General features: G+C 39.0%; 2 long non-coding RNA genes across 4 annotated transcripts; one reads left to right on the top strand and one right to left on the bottom strand.

Moving 5' to 3' along the window:
- The first annotated feature begins 245 nt into the window (after positions 1–245).
- Positions 246–7,504, top strand: LOC149848379 (uncharacterized). Of its 2 annotated transcripts, none has more exons than XR_016432767.1 (4): positions 246–477; positions 2,124–2,285; positions 3,446–4,027; positions 7,168–7,504. It is a non-coding gene; the product is annotated as an uncharacterized LOC149848379 (long non-coding RNA). The 2 variants fall into 2 exon arrangements; XR_016432766.1 differs by having other exon boundaries at positions 7,165–7,504.
- A 4,127-nt stretch (positions 7,505–11,631) lies between these two features.
- On the bottom strand, positions 11,632–18,115 carry LOC149848378 (uncharacterized). 2 transcript variants are annotated; one of them, XR_016432761.1, is made up of 2 exons: positions 17,710–18,115; positions 11,632–11,867 (listed from the first exon to the last, which is right to left on the bottom strand). It is a non-coding gene; the product is annotated as an uncharacterized LOC149848378 (long non-coding RNA). The 2 variants fall into 2 exon arrangements; XR_016432765.1 differs by having other exon boundaries at positions 17,714–18,115.
- Positions 18,116–20,781: the final 2,666 nt, after the last annotated feature.

Genomic DNA, 20,781 nt, shown 5'->3' with positions numbered 1-20,781 from the left:
AATCGTTCATGTAGTAACAATAGAAAAGCATACACAAAATAAAACAGGAAAAAGATGATTTGCATGAGTTGTTTAGTAATGGATGGAGGTCATAGGGGTTATCATTTGAGATCTCGTGTTTCCTCAAATAAAGGCTACAGAGAAGGTGGGGGTTTCATGAATGAGTGTGAGACCGGTGGGTGGTTACATCTGCTTGCATGTGACAACTTATGCAGGGGCATTAGGAAGCAGAATAAACAAATCCCCTCTTTTCGCTCTACTGAGAGAGGAAAAGGTGGGCATTGAGAGAAAAAATAAAGAAAAAAAAATCCCTCCTTTTCGGAGAGAGAGAGAGAGAGAGAGAGACATCATTCCACAGCACAGTGAGATGAAAACCATCACTCGCACAGGAGGGGAAGTCTAGTGGATTTCTGTTCTGCCCTTGTAAAGAATGCCAGGCGCGCCATTCTTTGCATCTCTTTTCATGACCACCATGATGTAGGTAACTTTGTTCTTTATATATGAATTTTTTGTTTGTAACTACTTCTACAATAATTTGGTCACCTCTTAATGGATACCCACTTAGTTTTTTTTTTTTGAGATACTTTTGGTTTTTGTGTTTTTTCTATGCTTGAACCTGGCAATTTTTTTCTCAATATTTTGGGCTGAAATCTCTCTCTCTCTCTCTCTCTCTCTCTCTCTCTCTCTCGCTGAATGGAGTTTTGATGTAGGGTTCAACTTTTTATAGAAAAATGTAAATTGTGTTTCTTTTGATGCATGTGTACTGTGGATGCTTGCTTTGGGGGATTTGACTATGTGGTAGAAAAATAAAAAAGAAAGAGTGACAAATTTGCTTTATTTCTCTTTTTATCCTTTTTGGTTGGCACATATGCTTTTATTGTAACCATCACTGGGCCCTTGGGTTTTAGAGAATGACCCCAATGGAAGCACATATACTCCCTCATCTTTGCATCTTTTATTCTTTTCCTCCTTTTCCTTTCCCTTTTTCTCCTCATTTTGTGGACGTTTGCTGGAGAAGCAAAACATATTCCCTTGTGAAAAATCACTAAATTGATAACCCTTCTGCTATTGACAAAGGTGGCAAATCATGGTACCTAAAATGCTAGTTTGAGCATTTTGAATGTATATATTATATGTATATTCCTTGTCCAGAGTTTGTTCGTGGGTTACAAGAATATGTCCTTCCTTGTTAGATAATGTAAAGTGCAGCTTTGCTTTTATCTTTTGTCTGTATTATATGAGGGAAGCAGTTGCCGAGATACCCATATTAGGCAGTCCATCCTGGTTCAGTAAATGACTGAAAGACTGTTTATTAAGAATAAAATAGTTAGATGCATTTTAAATGATAGAAAATTCTTTCTAAGCTGTATCACAAAATACCCAGAAAGAAGACTCAGAACCTATGAGATGAATGAGATGGTTGGTTGTAGGTAGAACTTAAGTGCTGAGGGTTGCGTCAAGGTAAGCTTAGTTTCTGTCTCAGACAGAGTTATTATGTTGTTGACTGAGTTTTCTAAATGGAGCTCCTGTGCCTTTTCAAGTAATATAAAATATTGCTTTTTTAGCAGTGTGTGTATCAGCAATTCTCTAGGTAGCTTGTTTTGGCTATATATATAGTTCTTTAATTTGTTTCATATAGTGCAAATATTGGTGTCTCTGTTACTTTTGTGAAACATGACCTATGATCTGGTGTTGTATTTGTAGTCGAAAATAATGCTAGTGTATACTTAAAATTATATATATATATATATATATATATATAGTTCTTTAATTTGTTTCATATAATGCAACTATAGGTGTCTCTGTTACTTTTGTGAAACATGACCTATGATTGGTGTTGTATTTGTAGTCGAAAATAATGCTAGTGTATACCTAAAATAATATCTGATTCAGTCAGCAACGTTCTTTTTTGTTTTTTTCCTTTTTGTCATAAATGGAAGCGTTGTTTAAGATAATTTTTGACGCTATGAAAATAAGGCTCAGAATGGATTTCTGAAGTTTGTGTTTTCTGAAAAACACTGAACTAAAGTCTTGGTGAATATACTTGGGATGATTGGTGACTGTTCTTCCCTTGACTATATATGCATATGCATCTGACAAAAGTTGATGGCTCCTTTTGGCAGGTTATTCTAATCATTAAAATGGAAAAGTGAGGAATCAATGAGGTTGATCTTCTTCATCCAGCCTGCAGGTCTGCCGTGTGCTCCTCTCGTGCGCTATGGCTTGTTGCTTTTTGGAAAACAACTTTCAAATCATGGCACTGATGGTCCTTGCGTTGTAGATATGTAAGATCTCAAATTCTGTTTTTCTCCCTTTATTTTATGCATACCAAGGTCCTTAAATTGTTGCTTGGGGGATTTTCCCACATTCCTGTCAACTTTGGATGCCATATTTTATGCTCTACATTTGCAGCCTTTTATCCTTTCTATGCACTTGAGCAGCCTTTTTTCTTTGTGAGACATGGGACACTGAGGAAAATCCCATGCTTTATCTCATATTATTACCCAAATGGCCTTGGCTTTGTGAGAAATTGTGGAACACCATTAGGGCATGATCTTTTCACATTGTCCAATCTGTCATTCAGAAAAAAGGATTATTCACTTTGTACGTGATTTGGCAATGAAGCATGCCAATAATAATGTAAGTTGCTCAGTTGTTGGTAGTTCTGACAAGAACTTGTACACTTCAAGAAAATTTCCAAGGGTAAGTGAATTATATGTCTTGTTTTTTTTTTTCAGGAAAAGCATATTTGACAAGTTGGTTTCTTTAACTTCACTTTCTTCTTTCCTCCTTATGTTAGTTGTTGTTTTGTTGCCTCTCAGTTGCTAGACTTGTATTGTGATATTTGTACGTTTTTCTGAGCCTAACTTGGATGATCTTCTTCAACAGCCTTTGTTGTAGCATGCTTTTTGCTATGCATTTTTGTTGTTTGATTAATTTGGGGGCATTGGCGATGATTCATTTAATCTGTTCCCATAACACCATAATGCTCAAAACTGTTATTTTTAGATGTTGAGCTCAAATGTAACTGGTAGTCAGAAGATTCAACTTAGCTTCAAGCTCAATCAGGGAAAGTTGTGCGGAAGAATAAGGCTGAGTTTGTCTATTTTTGTACTGCATGACTGGCTTTGTAACTTATTTTCTTTGGATTCTCAGCTGAGTTCTAGGCTACAGTTACATAGTTGTTAAACGAAACTGAGCTGCCCCAATGGGTTATCAGAAAACTGCATGTCACGTGAAATTCATGGGTATTGTGAACTGATTTATATATGCTTTGGGTGCTTAATTTTCATAATTACCAGACTTATCCATGTTTACTTGTTCATCAATAGTACTGAATTTTCCTATTCTCCTTGAAGCTCAGCCGCTCTCAACTAAGGTGTTGAATACATGACTTTAGATCTCTTGTCTAGTATGTAATTAGTTATTTTATGTAATGGCTCAGGTGAAGGAAGGAATATATTCTTGGCTTGATTCACAAGTATAGAGTGAAGGGGATGATTTAGAGGTGCAAGGAAGATGTATACTTTATATTCCAACTTCTTCCCGATGACTCCATAAATGAAAATTGCAGCTCCATATTGATGAAAGCTCCGCAGATTCATGAGAACCTATAATTTCAGTTGCATCCATATATGATTGCTTCTGCAGTAGGCTTTTAGGGAAGGGGCCTTTGCTTGTGCCAAATTTTAACTGCTGTTCGAAGAAAACCAGCTTCTTAGTGAGCAACATGAATGAGCTCAGATCAGAAAGTCCAAAGCCGTGGAGTAACAGCCCAGATGCAGGTGTATTAGAAAGTGCCAGTCAGGAGGCTCCATGGAAGAATTTTGGCAGCTCCATAAATGCTCTTTCTTTTGGTTTCGTTGCCACAGCCATATTAATATCAATGTTTCTCATCATGGCAATCTTTGAACATTTGCTCCGACCAAGAACAGCATTTTCTAGAAATGCTGCTGATAGATCCCTAGATTCTACTCCTTCGAGGACTCAAATGCATTTTCTGGGAAAACTTGGTCACTCATGCACTGTAAGACCCTTCTTTCATTAACTTCATTTTATGTGTCTATATTCTTCTAAAAGTTAAAGTTACCATGTGTAGATAGTTCATTGTTTACGTTGAGATTGTCATGTTGAACATACAAGCGAACATGACATGAGCCGTCTTTCTTAGATGTGGCGCTTGCAAAATGGGCTAAACTAAGATGCTATAACTTGGTATCTTTTGAGGACTGGGTTTCTTAGGCGTGCCAATTACAAAATGGGTAGACTAAACAACTGTGTGGTATGTATACACAGTATTGTGCTATCCATATCTTAAAAGAAAAGGTTTACTTGCAAAATGAGCTTAGACCAAATGAATATAGTGGTACATTAAACTGGAAGATTCTTTCACTCCCTTTTCTTTAGGTTTGATTTTTTCCTTTTTTTTTTGGAATTGCTTTCTGATTGCTTCTGAGTAATGCTAAAGATGGATTCAAGATCTAACAATCAGTATTCAAAAGAATTCACCACGCATGCAGTCTTGGGACTACATTTGATTTTGTATGTCCTATGTGTGCGGGACTGCTAACTTTCGTGTTATAGGTGATTATTGGTGCATATTTGTTCTAGCTAGTTGAGCATCATATTCTGTGACTGTTATTTGATAGTATTTATCCAGCTGTTGATTGGGTGCCTGAGTGCATGTATCCAAGTGAACCATATATTTGCTCATGCCAGTTTCGTCCAGTCTGGTAGGGCAGGCAGTCACCTTGACAAGTAGCACCTGCGTAGGCACGTGTGTGTGTGTGTATAGAGAGAGAGAGAGCCTTTTCAAAATGATCGGAGTTTAGGCGTCTAAGTTGCCTTCCCTTTAGTTCTTCCTCAGAGTTTTGTTTTACAGAAGTTTTATTTTGAGATTATATGTTCTAGCTTGTTCAACTCAAGACAGTCCACTCTCACATTCATTAAGGTGAGAGAAACCACATCTCTGAGGCATTCTACTGCTAAAATCTGCTTGTTTTATCCCTATCTAGGCTGCTTTTGCTGATAGCTCAAGCGTATGGCTTGTGGACTGTCTATAGTGACTTCTGAATGGGGTGTGATCATCTTTAAAAGTCTTTAGATAATAAAATTGCATGATAATCATAATACAGTTCCATGAATGTAAATATTTGTTTACAGAACATGGAAAGAAAATCATGTCTTCTTATTTATTTCTTCAATGAGATGCAGCAAGAATTAGGGAGAATCACACAAAGGCCGATAATTAACAATTGCTACTTGTAGTAACTATTTATGGTATGTGCAATTTAAACAGTTTCCACATGCTCATGGAACTAACAGCTCACAACCTCATATAATCTACACTTATGCTTATAAATGAAAATACTGATATCATTTGGGGAAGCTATGCAAAATTTCATACAGTTTTCTAGTCTAATTATTCTAGAACTTGGTCGTTGGTGCCCCCTTCTTTCACAAATGTTTCTCTTGGTAGGGAGACTTGTTCGAGGAATTCATGTTTTTGGATGTTGTTACAAGCATGGAAAAGGCTGAAAATGGTTTATGAAAAGATTGCTTTTTGTTTTTTGCTGAGGCTGGTCCTAATAAAACATAGAACAAAAACAAGGAACCCTCTATGGTTCTTTTTTCGCTTTCTTATTTTCTATGCAGCTTGTACCTGCCGTCACTTTTTTTTGTCAGTTTCATGTGTAACCTTGTTATGTTTATTTTATTATTCTTTTATTCTTTCTATATGATAAATTTATTACTTAGGTGACTCACCTTGATCAGGCATTATTAAGATGTATTTCTTCTTTGTCTAAATGCTCTTGTCATTGTCATTGTCATTGTTTGTGCACCATCTTATTCATTTGCATATGTAAAAGGATCAAACTTTTTGGTCTGCACTCTGCAAGCTGGTGTTGGGCTAGTGACCCCACCATGCGACCTGGGTCTGAGTGCAGATCTGGTGCCGAGCTAGGTCTAACCACTAGTCCAACCTGTATATGAGAAAATGAGTGAATTTGTGACAAGCAAAGAAGCGAGGAAGAATTTTGAAGAATAAGATGAGGGTTGGTTTGATTGGCAGATATGCATAGGATTACAATCAAAAGAAACAATTCCTCGTGCTAAGCTATAGGTTTAACATGTCATAAACATGAAGATGGGAACAAGTCAAAGCATGCCCATGGCTCATCTTCTTTGATATGTTAAAGTCTTTTTTAATGCTTAGACATTTAATTTCAGGTCCTTTATGCAAGTTTGTATAGGTCCTTTATGCAATTTTGTATTTGATTGTATGGGCTTATTTGCATCCAAATCATGTCCATGTGCAAATTGATCATCCATTGCATATCGACATTGCAATTTTGGACTCACACTAGTATGGATCTTATGCATTATGACTTTCATCTATATGAAGACTTAAAAAGTTTCTTTTTTAGCATCTCCGTATTACCAGTGTGCTTGATCTTTCATCTAAAGACCTCTTTAATCATTGGTAATTTGGATTAGATTCTACTTTGTTACACTACCAATAGCTTTTATGGCAGAACATGTGTGGTGATATCCTATCTTCTTCTTCTGGCCATCTCCTAAACATTAATAAAGGTTTTCTATGGGCCAAAAGCTCTAGAAGAATGTTGGTAACCGCATTGCATGTGTACTCCCCAATAGCTGTTATTGCTTGTATACTCGTTTAATTGATCACTTGTTATGTTTTCTCATATGAAAAACATATCTTGGGTTCTCAGCTACTAAAATGGTTTACTTGTTTTCTCGTTATGAAAAAAAGGCCTTATTTCATGCCAAATTATATAGTCTGCTCAACCCTCCTATAATATGCTTCTTGGCTAGCTGAATCGGAATTAGACACTCTAAGCTGACTAGCAGCCTACTGGAGGTCGTCTTAGTTGCCATGAATCACCTCTGATAGAGAAGTGCCTCTTATCTTCAGAAACTAGCAAATTACATCAGTTCAAGCACTGAAACCAAATCCTTTTATTTGGCACTCCTTCTCTCACCTTAAATAAGTGCATTTTTTATTCCTCCACAAAAGTATTCTATTGTTTTCTCTATTCTAATTAGAGCCATCGATCCTGCTATTCTTCATTTACTCTCAAACATATTTTTTATGCAAGAAATCTATTGGGCTCGTCTAAATGAGCTGTGTGTGAACAGCAGGTGCCAACAACGTACCCGGCAGATTATTCTGTCTTGATGCCAGGACAGCAGGTTCCTACTTTCATAGCTCAGCCAGCTCCTCTTCCTTGCCCTCGAGAAGGTGCTTCTTTTCCTTCTCATGATCGAGGACTTACTTTTGTGTAGATTGCAAGCATGCTTGTATTGCATCTGTGCACATATATGTAGAGAAAGAGAGATTATTTGCAGAAGCAATGGAAAATCCAAATTTTCTCAGGCTGCTTCAAGTTGTTTTGATGCATATGATATTGTCACCATGAGAAACTACTCTTTGTGCAAATGGAATACTTGTGATGAAATTTTATGGCATTTGGACCCACAAAAAGATCTTATGAACTACTTTAGAGGTATTCACCTTTTTCCATTTGAGTGAGTGCTAATACCAATTCAAGTGATTCGACATAATGCAACCAATCATAGGCTTCATACAGAGAAAATGATGTCATTCTTGCAAAAGGTTGCAGGGTGAGAAATGAGCCTTATGCTAAAGTAAATCATACCTGGTGAGGTTCCCTTTGAGGAGCCTAGAGGAAGTGTGTCTGTGTGGTGGTCAGAAAATCAGTTTCTGAATCCGAATCCGGCCAACTTGGATCGAATTGAATTGTTTTTTCTTAATTGGCCTATTTAAAATTGTTTTTTTAAGCCTGCAAGAGCTCCACTCATCTGTAGGGATGTAAACAGAACGGCTTTGGGTCTGGTACCCGATGGAACTGAACCCGTTTACTCAGGTTTGGTAGGAAACTTAGGAACTGTTTAATAATTGGATTCTAGTTTGGTTTTGTGTTTTGCATTCAAACCTGAATCCGACAACCTGGAACCCAATTAAAACCCCACCCGATTAAATGATGGGTTTTAAGCTAGTAGGTTTTGGGTTTAGTTTTATCTAATTTCATCCAAACCTGAATCAGTAACCAAACCCGATTAAGTCAGACTTGGAAATGCCTAAACCCGACCCGAGTCTGACCCATTTACATCCCTACTCATCTGGTAGGGGTGACTCCTGAACATCACCAAGCTGAAGGGATGTCATGAGTTTGAAATCCACTGGTGCAATGTCCCTTACCAGGCTGAAGATGGGTGTGCTCCCTGGTGGACAAGGGGTTCTTAGAATCTTAAGGTTTTTACACCAATGAGACTGCGAGCCACTACAGTTTGTGCATATGATAGGACCACCCAAAGTTAGACTCTGTTGCCGAGGTGGTTTTCTTCAGTTATCCAAAAATATTATTATTTTTCAATAGTGCATGAAAATTGTAAAAAGGTAAAAAAGAAATTAGGAATGAAAGAAATGATGATTTATAGGGTTTGATAAAATTTTAAAATATGAATTTAATGTTAAATAATATAATAGTGAACAAATATCATCAATATCACAAAAATAAAAGCAATAACGATTCTGGCTGATTTTTCAATTGAATCAGTGAGATGCCAATTTTTTCACTGACTTGGGACTAATTTTGATCATCAGCTGGAAGTTCTTGGCTATGAGTCAATATACTTCACCAGTGCTTGTGTTGAGAGTAAAGCTAGTTTAAGTGAATCATCCTCTGATGTGAAAAAATACAAACAAGGTTGCAGGAGGGACCTCAAGGGTTTTACCAACCGGAGGGCAGTCAATGTGCCGTTGGTGATGGAAAGGTTTTCCCTTGGTCTAGCAAAAAAAAACTTCGCAAAGAACTTTTGGATGCATTGACTTGTCTGGAAAAGGTGTGAGGCGTGATCTAGCACTGAAGCTGAGTACTTAGCAAAGTATTCAGCTCACTGGATGCATCATGCATCCTAGGGCCTACTGTCTCCATGACCCTGCTGTCTTAAAAAATGCTCAAATGACTGCTTGAGTTGCTTTTTTTTTTATGACGAGGAACCCTCGCCGAAGTGCGAAAAAACCCTAGGTGCTCTAGATAACTTTTAACCTTTTTTTATAATCGGATATGGTGTTGGCTTACCAAATCCAAATAAATGGAGTGGTATTCATTCAGATATCAGATAAAATCCAAACCGTTGACATCCCTAGCTGCCCCTCCAAAGTTGTCTAAGAATCTGTTCACAAAATTTTCAAACATGTCACCACTTAGAGCTGCAAAAGGATCAGATACAATCTGATATCTGATCCAAATCTGACACATTATTTCCACACTCAAATTCTTTCAATAAGATCCAAATGTGGGTTCAGACTGACGGTTTATAACTTGGTAATAGCTTGGACAGCCGGAGAGACTCTTTCTTCACAAGTAGAGTTCCATCACCATTTACTTAGAATTTCATGATGCTGCTGGAGTCTACAGCATCGTTGCTTGAATCGTATGTAAATATTTATTCTCAGTTGTAATTGAAACCAAGGCAATTATAAATGGAAATCAAGTTACTGTTAGCCGCAAAATGCGAACATCCCATGTCAATTTCATCAAAAATAAAATAAGAATCAGAACTAGGACCATCGGAAAAATGGCTACACACAAATAAGATCATCTCCCATAACACAAACACCATATATCTATGTCGGCTTAAGAGCAAAATTTTACACCTTAATTGGCACCTAGGCGAGACTAGGCATCAACTAAGGACTCAGAAAATTATTTTTATCAAAGAATAAGCATTTTATTACAAATTCTAAATTAATAAAAATAAGTATATGATACAATTAAAATGAAGCCATATGAAGAAGAAATTCAGCATAAATAATACAAGAATATAAATATGCCATAAAAGAATTAAAAATAGCATAAACAAATGCTCTTGATAAACCACCGGGAGCTCCGCTTGTCTGGTAGGAGCAGCTGGTGCACGCCACCTTGTGTTGGGACGTTGCAAGTTTGAATCCCAATGGTATCGGTGTATAACTGATAAGGGTCTGCCTAGCCCCAGCTTGCCTATAAAAAAAATGCTCTTGATGATATTAAATAAATTGCTACTCCCTAATATACACTCTACGATGTACAAAAGGCTATGATTGGGAACCTCGTTTTGGGAGTTGAGACTGGTGTTGGGAGTGGAGATGGGCCATTTTCAACTACATCCTCACAAGGATGTTGTTGACAACTCCAGCCGCATCTCCATTTTCATCAACACTCCTATCACCCCTCTCATCTCCTCACCAACACCGGCTCCCAAACAGTGTAAATTGGACAAATTCATGCGTTAACAAGGGGGAGAAGGGGCCGAGGAGGAGGAGGAGAAGAAGAAGATAATGATGATGTTGACGATGCAGTGGGTGTGGAAGGGAAGAAGAAAAGGTGTGGGGAGGAAGAGGAGGAGAAGGGGTACAAAAGAAGGATGAAGGGATCCAGGGAGGAGGGAGAAGAAAAATGTGTGTGAGAGAGAGAGTTTGGGTTTTAATACCCCCCTCCTCTCGGTATATATGTTCTAAAAATGGGCATTTATATTCTAACAACTAGTCAAGGTCGACCTAGTCTGTCGAGTAGAGCCCAGCCAACTAGGAGGCCTTCACATAGATTGACTAGGAGCCTAGTTGACCGGCTGGGTGCGATTTTGATTGCAAAAATCCAAGATTGTTCCACCCTGGCAGTTTCATTTGTTCCTTTCAAACTCCATGGTCTCTGCAAAAGTACACCTACAAAAAGTAAAAACAAGGTAGCTCAATAACCCAAAAGGTTTCATTTCCTGTGGAAGGAAGATAGGCATACATATGCTAATTATTCATTTTTCTACCTTCAAGGCATAAAAAAGAAAGGTACTGTTGAAAAGAAAGAGAAACAAAAATGATTGAATTTTACACCATCCACAGAAAGGCTCTTTTTATATCACCCTTACTGATTACCAGAAAATGCCAACCATGCAAACATGCCTCTTCTGTGTGAAGGACTAAACTGCCCACTGCTTATAAAGAACAAGAAAGAGGCCTCATCCTCACCAAAATAAATCTAGAGACCCGTAACACTACCACAAACATGGTATTATGGTTACCCTCATCACATGTATAGTTCAGTTTCAAACTCAATTTGCAATTCTATATTTTCCAAATAATAACTTTGCTACGTAAGGAACAGATTTGGATGAAAAGTGAAGAAAAAGAATTGCATAATGCCTGCTGTAGACAAAAATTCTTAATGACAAGATGCAAAACCAACTGAGTTTAAGCAGAAGGGAAAAAAAAGAGGGATATTGATACCTCAGCAAAAGAGGAGAGAATCTTAAGAAGCCATCATAAGAATACCGAATCCCATCTGACCAACAAAACCACAGTGACTATGCAATGTTTGCAGACAGGTCAGTTCACAGTTTTTCCACTATACACAATCAAGGTAAACATGCTTTGTAGATCCATTCATTTGCAGCACCACTCACCAGGTTGCATGACCCATCAACATCTCTGAAACCTCTCATGAGTAACAGGTTCTATGTAACGACCCGAACCGGGGCCTCTCGAGCCCGGGTTCGTGGACGCTAATTCTCATAGGGAAATTTTCAAAACAACCTCGAAAACCATGCCAGAATTTCTTTTTTCTTTTATATATATAGCAAGGTTTACATAACCATCAAGTTCATTTATTTAACACCAACACAATTATCAATGTCCATCCGAGAAAAATGATCAAATACATGACAATAACATAAAATAAAATGTATAAATAAAAGCAAAGTACTTCAAGTACTTCTAGATCCACCAGTAGCTGAGTCCAAGTCCTCACGTCAAGTCCTTCTGCCTGCAGTTGCTCTTGAACCTGCAGTTGTAACCAAACGGAGGTGAGTCTATAACTCAGTAAGTTCTCACTTACAAAATAAGATACAACTGTTACAACTTAAATGAGCTTTAAGCTCCTATTCTTAGTTTAGTTCGCTAACTAAGCACACATGTTTATGTATTTTATCCCCCTTTACTGATTCTCTTTCCTCATTTTCAAAGTACACTTTCTCAATGTCGTACTCTACATTAATCGGCTATTCCGAAAATAGCTTCCTGGGACGTAGCAACTCATGTAGACAACTCCAGAGTCTACGATATTGGCCAAATATATGAACCACTCACCACAACATAGTCCAAACCGGCCCACACTATAAACTTACAATCGTTGTAGCTTTGCTCACCGGTTGAAAGTCGGGAGCCCAAAAATGCTCATCAGTAGCTAGTTGAAGAACCCGAGAGGCTATACCTGCTATGCCTACCCCCAAGATTTGTGATTCATGCTACATTCTACATATGCCTAATATGCAATGTTTTTAACTCCTAAGGGTTACCCAAAAACTTCTCAACAATCACAGGCACTAGTGAGATACAAATACCTCAAACAAAGCCCTAAACCATGTCCTTCCTAGTAGAGTCCTTCATTATTCTCTATGTTGTTACCCTATGTGCATTATTTCATTTTTCTTTCATTTATCAGTGTTGATGTTTTATATAATATCAAATGTATGTTCATTAACTACGTTTAGCATGTAATCAGAAATACAATTCTTAGCTCTAAGGATAACCATCCATCACAGAGGCACATCATCAATTCGTCACGTCACGATACTTACAATACCCCTTCCAAGGTATAAACGTGACATCCTCAAAATAAATCATATTCTGAGAACCTTGAAACTCTACTTTCTTTCTCAAATTCAAGCATTCATTTTCGCAACATATTAATATATCAGAAGATCATCTTTATTTTCACCATATGGTACATTCATGATATGGGTCATATCATCTTATGACATTTTGCATAACGTGATCAAGTACTAAAAATAAACATGTAATGTGTGTCACAATCTTTATGCATCTTACTGAAAACATCAAAAATATTGATTCCTAAGCATTTCATTCAGTTGATCTACTCAAAACATGAAATCACTAACATACTTATAACATATGGAATTACACAACAAGACGCATACACGAACAAGCATGTATTTTATTTATCTAGAGAGAAATTTACAAATGTTCACTTACCTGAATCACTTAAATCTCAAACTAAAGAACAATCTTAGTCTTCCTGCAAATCCTGATCTGAAATGAGCAGAAATCTCAACAATTACTAAAATATCATTAAAGTCCCATTGTGTGTAAAATTATAAAAATACCCCTAATCCTCCTTGCCAAACTCTAATTTCGCATTATCAGAGTTTGTCATCTTACCCCATGCCAATGGATCCTTCTTGAGAAGAGAAGTTCAGAGATCCAAAAATCACATGAATCTGATATCGGAGTGAAGAGTTATGCCTGATTTACTAAATGGGTATAATAAGGACAAAACAGTCTTTTTTACCTTTCACACGGATCGGAATCAAGGTAACGAGATTCTTGAGAGATTCAAATTACCCTCATAATCTGATCCTCAAATTCTGGATCAGATTTGACCCGAATCTGAATCTTAAGTATCCGACTAAAAACAAGTATATATGTATTTTGTTTGTACTCTTTGACCAACCTGTAAGGAGTGATTTCCTGTACATGAGAGGTTGGGGGATTAGGTTGAAACCCCAACCCCTTATGTTCATACTTTTATCCTCTCTTTTTTTGACACATTCTAGATTCATTGAACTTAGCCCAGACTCAACCTAACCCGTGCTCTGTTCCAAATTGAACCCACTTAAAACTGAACCTAACCCCGACCCATCCAGAGCTGAATTCATAAAACCTAACTCACACTCGGTTCGGTCTAGGTTTTGTCCAAACTGGATCTTCTTGATTCGGTTTCGGATCCAGATCTAATTCTATTTGATATAGATCTCAAACTTTAAACAGAGATCCGACCTCTGATTCTGATACTGGATCCAGATCTGGTACCATAGATCCGAATCTAGTTTATTCTGGGTTTGGTACAAAGTGGTATCAATAGACAATTAAGTTAGATTTGGGTTCGAATTAGACCCAACTGGATCTACTTATGATTGGTCCTACTGAATCCAAACTTGTTTCGATCTAATTTGGTCCCATTAGATCCAAACTCAATCTGTTCTAGTTGGGTCCATCATATCCAAACCAGACTTGTTTGGTCCACTGGATATGAACGAGATATGTTCTAAGTTTGGTGACTGGTCCAACCAGATCCAACTCATGATGGGAAACCGAGACAGTCACTATCTCGGTTTTCACCATACATATCTAATATATATATCACATATGTAATTTTTTATTATTATATTATTTTATTATTTTTAAAGCCTTTACTGACTCAGTCTGTTACCGACAGACCCGACTAGGTCCGGAGTGCGCCCAGACTAAGTCGGTCGGGTACAGACCATCCCGCCTCAGTCTGGTTGCTCCCAGACCGAGTGGGTTGTCCGACTCTGTCTAGTTTAGCCCCCGGACCGAGTCGATTTGACCCCCCCCCCCCCTTTTTTCTAAACTGAGACAGGGGCCCGAGGCCCCACTCTCTTTTTCTCTGGCTAATTGCCACCGGCAGTCACTCTCTTTTTCTCTGACCAATTGCCACCGGCAGTGACTGCCGGTGGCTGAGGCGGGTGCCTCCCCTGCATCCCTCCTCTCTCACCTAAGGGTCTTGTCGGCAATAATGGTTGCCGACGGCGAGGGAGGGCAGAAGGAGGCGTCTCCTTCTGCTCTTCCTTCTAGGAGGGCGGTAGGGACAGGGTCATCCCCCGTCCCTATCTGTATTTCATCCGGCGGGCAGCAACCCGCCCGAACCCTTGTCTCACAGGGACGGCAGGGACAAAGGCTCGTCCCTCAGCTCCCTCATTCCTTTAAGCATTTAACGTGGGGAGAGGAGAAGGGCCTCTCCTTACCTAACCCAGCCGAACTAGGTGGGATCGAGCCCACCTGGTCAGCTAATGAGGTATTACATTCTATAAACTGCAAGTTTTCTACAAAATGCAGCACATCACAATCTTCTCCTCATCCAAATGAGATTAATGTTCAGCACATTGTTCATGCCTGCACTTTGCATGAGTCTAAGACTTCAAGTGAGATCATGTCTCAAATACATGCCAATGATTGAGCACCCCAACTGTTACTGATAACTCATTCCCACCTTTCCACCCTCATAACCCAATAATGGGTACAAACCTGCCCCCAAATCCATAAAATTCACCAATCTCAATCCGAACACTTTGAAAACACCAAGTCAGACCCTGACCAATCAACCTAGATTGAGCCTACTCAAATTTGGGCAAAAACTAAGTTCCAACCGGATTGGGTCAAAACCAGACCCTTATCACTGTGCTTAGAATTAGATTGAATATAAACTAGACCTATTACCAACAAAATTTGTTCCAGAACCTTATCCAACCCATTTTAGGTTGGATTACTAATTAAATATACCTTTATATGGCCAAATGGCCTATCATATCCAACCCAAACCTATCATTCTACTTGTCTAAACCAAAACCAGAACCAAATCAACATGAACACAAACCCAACCTAATTTGTACCCAATGTAACTTCAAACCTATCCAAACATCATCTTATCCACCTAACCCAACCCAAAACCAAACCATAATATTGGAAAAATAAGTCCTATAGTTGACATTCTCATTTTGATCCGAGACCCGCTCTTATAGAGGTCAAATTAAGATGACCTACTACTTCCAAAACAGTTCAAACTTCAACAAGCTGTTGCACATCTAAATCGAGACTCTCCTGGACACAACTTACATGGAAAATCTGCAGATTCACTTCATGATCTAGATGATAAGGCATGTTGGCATGAGACCAACCAGAACTTGTAAAGTGAAAAGGGGAAAGATTCATAGAGTGCATGAATAACTATGGCCTCAATCTTGAGTTCTTGGGTCCTTCTCAACTCAAGTAACTGCTCTGGACAGGCACAATGGAGGGTTTCTCAAGTGGCATCTAATTCTATAGAATTGAAAAGGTATTCTTATTTCTATTTGGCATCGAGTACCAGCACAGGCATAGTGGGCCAAGTTGCAGAGAAATCGCAAGCGCCAAGGTTTGGAGAAGATTTGCACATTGGCAAAATTGTGGCAATTAATGCAAGTAAAATTCTTCTTTTCTAGTCATGCTCTGCATGCCTACAGCCAGTATATTCTACTTCAGCAAAGCTCAAAGCCCATTAATGAGTTCAAATCCATTGCCTTGCTCTCAACATCTAGATTCGGAAGACCAAGCAACAAATCAATAACTATTTTTTGGTGAGTTTAGTTGTGCCACAATTATTTCTTTAAATCAAACCTTTAGTATGTAATAACAATTGAAAGAAAATTGAAGCAAAAGGTAATGTACATTTTTTTAATGGGGCACATCCACTTGACCCAACCATGGGAGGAATCTCTAATAATTACATGGACTTCAAACCCAACCATGTATACTCAAATCCCAAGCTTTTGTCAAGGGTTCTGGACTGCATTTAATGCCAGGTCGAGGGCCTAAGCAACAAAATGAAAATCAGTGTTTCCAATGTTACAAGATTAGACACTTGGCAACTTAGCCTCCAACTCTCAACAACAATGTTTATCTAGTTGATACAGATCATGTTGAGGATGAGGTTGGACCACAGTAATACCAAGGATCCGGCGTCCAACTGACGCCCAAGGGTGTCATCAGTCTCTTATGACCAGTAGCAACTCACAAGCCAAGTTCTGGACAGCTAATATATATATATATATATATATATATATATATATATATATATATATATAATGGTCTATTTAAAAAGGAAGCAATTTCATCGTTTGTGAAGAAAAATAGAAACCGTTTCCTTTGTATTTATTCCTTGGGAGGACATCTCGAATTTGACAACCAAATTCCCTTTCTTCTTTCTTCTTTCTTCTTTCTTCTTTCTTCTTTCTTCTTTCTTCTGTGTGTAGTTTCTTTGTACAGTACAGCCTGGTTCATACCAAGTATATAAACATCATTCTTCTTGTAAAATCACACTCTATTGATGTAACTCTGTAACGATCGGTCATTACCATTCAGTAAACCTCGATCCTTGAAGCAATACTATCATACTTCTATTGTTTATAGTTCAATTTCTCAAACATGGAATCCTAACAAAGTAATTTTTCATCTATTTCAGACGCAGGATACTGGTTTCCTTTCATAAATAATTTAAGAAATATTAATCCCCAGACCAGTTAAAATATTCCTGCCGTGATTCAAGATTTCTAGCCAAACCAAACAAAAAAAATCAGAATAAGAAATTATAATCAAAGGGGGAAAACATACGAAAAAGAAGTATAAAATCTTAAATGATCCAAAAATTTGTGAACTTTTTATACGTGTGAGCCAGATAGACAAGCCAGAAACGTATGATAAACCTAAAATTAAGAAACTTTAGATCGTCAATCCTGACCCTAAATTCTTACCAACTAAAATTCTAAATTCCTCAAACGTGCAAATTGTAAACCTAATCAACAAATAAAAAGAAAGATTCTAAGTAATTAACAACTGAACAAAAAATCGGAAGGATACAATCTGCAGATAAAATCATCACAAAGATAATCTAAAAAAGAAAAAATCGCAATTCCTAAAGAAACAAAACAAGCTACAAACCACGAGAAAAAGAAAAAGACGGATAGAAACCCGAATCGTCCATATCAAAGTAAAAAAATCATGATCGCAACCAGTAACAAAAAACATAAAACATAGCGCAAAGAACTCACGTACACATCACGAATCGATCAACGCGACGAGCTACAGCATCCGTTGCCGTGCCTCTCGTTTGAGAGATCGCCCCCGCAACTCTCCTCTTCCTCGTCGCTCACGTCCTCGTCGAACGATTTCTGCTTATGGAAGATGCAGCATTTCTTCGAGCTCTTCCTCTGGAGGAACTCGTTGTCGACGGTGCCTTCCTTCCAGGTGACCTTCTTCGACCGCCGGTTCAGGCGGAGGACGACCGTTTGCTGTTGCTTCAGACGAGCGCTAGGGTTAGGGTTTTCCTCAAGAACTATCGTGGAGGATCCAAATCCCGCCGGACGGATAGAACTTTGAGCCATGAAAATCCGAGACGATCGGTCGGAATCTTTGCCGGGAGGAGATTTTTCCGGTCGGATGTCAACTTCTCTGGTTCGGTACGACATGGAAGGAGAGGAGAGCTTATATAGTAGAATGTTTCAATAGATCGGATCTCGGAATAGACCCGTTAAACCCAAAACCGATACCGTGTGTTTTTTTTATTTTTTTAATGAAGACGAACCCTCGCCGAGAACCAGGTCACTTACTGAGCCCACCTCATTGCAAGATAAACCCGGGTGAGGTCACGGACACCCATTTGTTTTTTTAATGAAGACGAACCCTGACCGAGAACCAGGTCACTTACTGAGCCCACCTCATTGCAAGATAAACCCGGCGAGGTCACGGACACCCAAGCCCTTACAGAGCCCACAAATTGCCCTGAATCGTTTCGCCAACCATTCAGGTGAATCAGCAGCTGATACGGATTCTCAAGTGAATTGTAACAATTAAAAAATATTTCAGCTGGAATTAGGGGTGTCTATCTGGTCGGGTTGGCGGGTCAGAATACCTCAACAAGAACATGACTCATTTATTAAACAGGTTGGATGTGGCAAACACGAACACAACCCATCCATTTATTAAATGGTTAACTCGACACGACACGATTAACTCGTTTAATAAACGGGACAGGTCTACACGACATGACAACCCATTTATTAAATGGGTCAACTCCAAAATATATACATTTTTGTTTATGACTTGGTTTGGTTCAGAACTATTGGTCAAATAGGAGTTAGGGTTAGATAAGTTAATATATATATAAATGGGTTGCGGGTTGACGGTTCGTGTAAACAAGTTGACCCGTCCACCTGTTTATTAAACGAGTCAAACGGGTTGACGGGTTGACATACCCCTAACACGAACACGACTCGTTTAATAAACGGGTTAAGCAGGGCGACCCATTTACGACACAAACCCATCTAAGCCAAACCCTAACCCGGCTAAGATGAGGGTTGGGGGGTCAGGTCAGATTTTGTCACCCCTGACTGGAATGGGCGTTTTGGCAGCTGCTTTGCCAGCTACCACATCCAAATTCATCTATTAGTGGAAATAGAAAGGATAGAGAGCCCTACATTCCATCTCAAATACATAAACCCCCATCCTAATGCAGAGGTTTCGAACAGGACCGCCATGGGCGTTTGACCAAGCCTCGGGAACACCAAATGTATACACGTCCATCAAGCCCTTTATGTCAATCAGAACATGACACGTGTTAAAACTATTAAAATAATATTACAAAACAATTTCCAGTATTTTTTTTATATTTATTAAAAAATAGTTATCATATCAATTTTCTGCCAATAAGTTACGTATGCCCACCGATACTGACAACATTGTTTGAGACCTAGCGCCCGTTTGTTTCATTCTCACCAACGGCAAGGCTTTCCACGAGAAGGAATATGAATTTCTAAAAAATTCTGCCAATTTGAGCTAAGGGAAGTACGTAAGGATTGAGAGGTGGTGAGAAAAACTAGAGCCCTCTTGTGCCAGCCATGGTTGACCCACCCTTACGGCTCCCATGAGGATCTAACTTTCAAAAGCCAATAGGGTCATCACACATCAGTAGGGATGGTAGTGGACAAGGTCTCCACCCCTACCCCGTCTCAAAATCCTGCCTTCCCTCAATGACTTCATCCTCATTTTATGTCCTCCATCCTCGTGGGGCATAGCCCTGTTTCCTCTCGGTCCATTGCCATCCCTAAAGAAGGATTGAGGATGGGACGGGGCAGAGCGAGGTGGGGCAGAGGAACACATAAGTCCATTTTTGTCTGCCTCCCCACATGAGTTTTGATTTTAACTTTCACCCCCGCCTCAATCCCTATTTCATGTCCTCCGTCCCTGGTTGAAACGGGGCAAGGCAGGGCGGGCCCCCATTTCCGGTGGTCCATCAGTGAAAGTAAAAAGTATAAATATGTGGCAGTGGTTTCGCTTGGTACTCGGTCGAGTGGACTGGTTAAGACCGGTTCAATCCGAGTCTTCACTGAGTAATGGTTGAAAACGAGTTGACCGGTTTCAAACCGGCGAGTCTGCCAACTATGATGCCGGCATAACACTTTTCCACCACAAAGATTTAGGCTCTGTTTGTGTGCCATGGAAAGTTTGGGTTTTTCGCATAAACACATGCCCGTCGATGCATTTTCATTGGGCCCACAGCGGTCCAATTCAGCGCTTTCTCATGAAAGTTGCATGAAACAAATGAGTCCTTATCGATCAGGATGTCCTTTGCTAAAGGTGGTGTATTCTTGGATAAGAGATCTCAAAGATTTTACCAATTAGAGACTTGAACCCAGTTCTAGAATTTGAACTTAAAAAATCTCTTGATTTCATATTCAACGTTTGAATACCTCGGTTCTCATTGTGGATCTATGTCAAAATCAATGCTGGATTCTGACCAAGGTATTAATACTGTCACGGGCTTAGAAGCAAAGGCTCCCACAAGATAGCAGGTAACAAAAAGGTGAAAACATGACGGTCCAAAACAAACACTCTCCTAAAAAGACAAAGACATGATTAAAATAATTACCACCGCCGGGTTGCCTGAGAGGCCAGCAAGGTTGTTGTGAGGGTGCTGAGATGAAAGCACCCGATCAAACCTTGCTGTTGCATGGGTGTGTCCATAGCTTTTAGAAGCAGGCTAGGTAAGGCAAGGTGGTCGTGGGGCTTCACTCATGGTTTTCTTTGCTTTATTGAGGGTTCCTCATTAAAAAAATCACATATCC

The sequence above is a fragment of the Nuphar pumila genome, chromosome 1 (assembly GCF_984573655.1).
Source record: "Nuphar pumila chromosome 1, dmNupPumi1.hap1.1, whole genome shotgun sequence".
Classification (NCBI taxonomy): domain Eukaryota; kingdom Viridiplantae; phylum Streptophyta; class Magnoliopsida; order Nymphaeales; family Nymphaeaceae; genus Nuphar; species Nuphar pumila.
The sequence above is the reverse complement of the archived record's forward strand: the minus strand, read 5'-3'. Positions and strand labels throughout refer to the sequence as shown.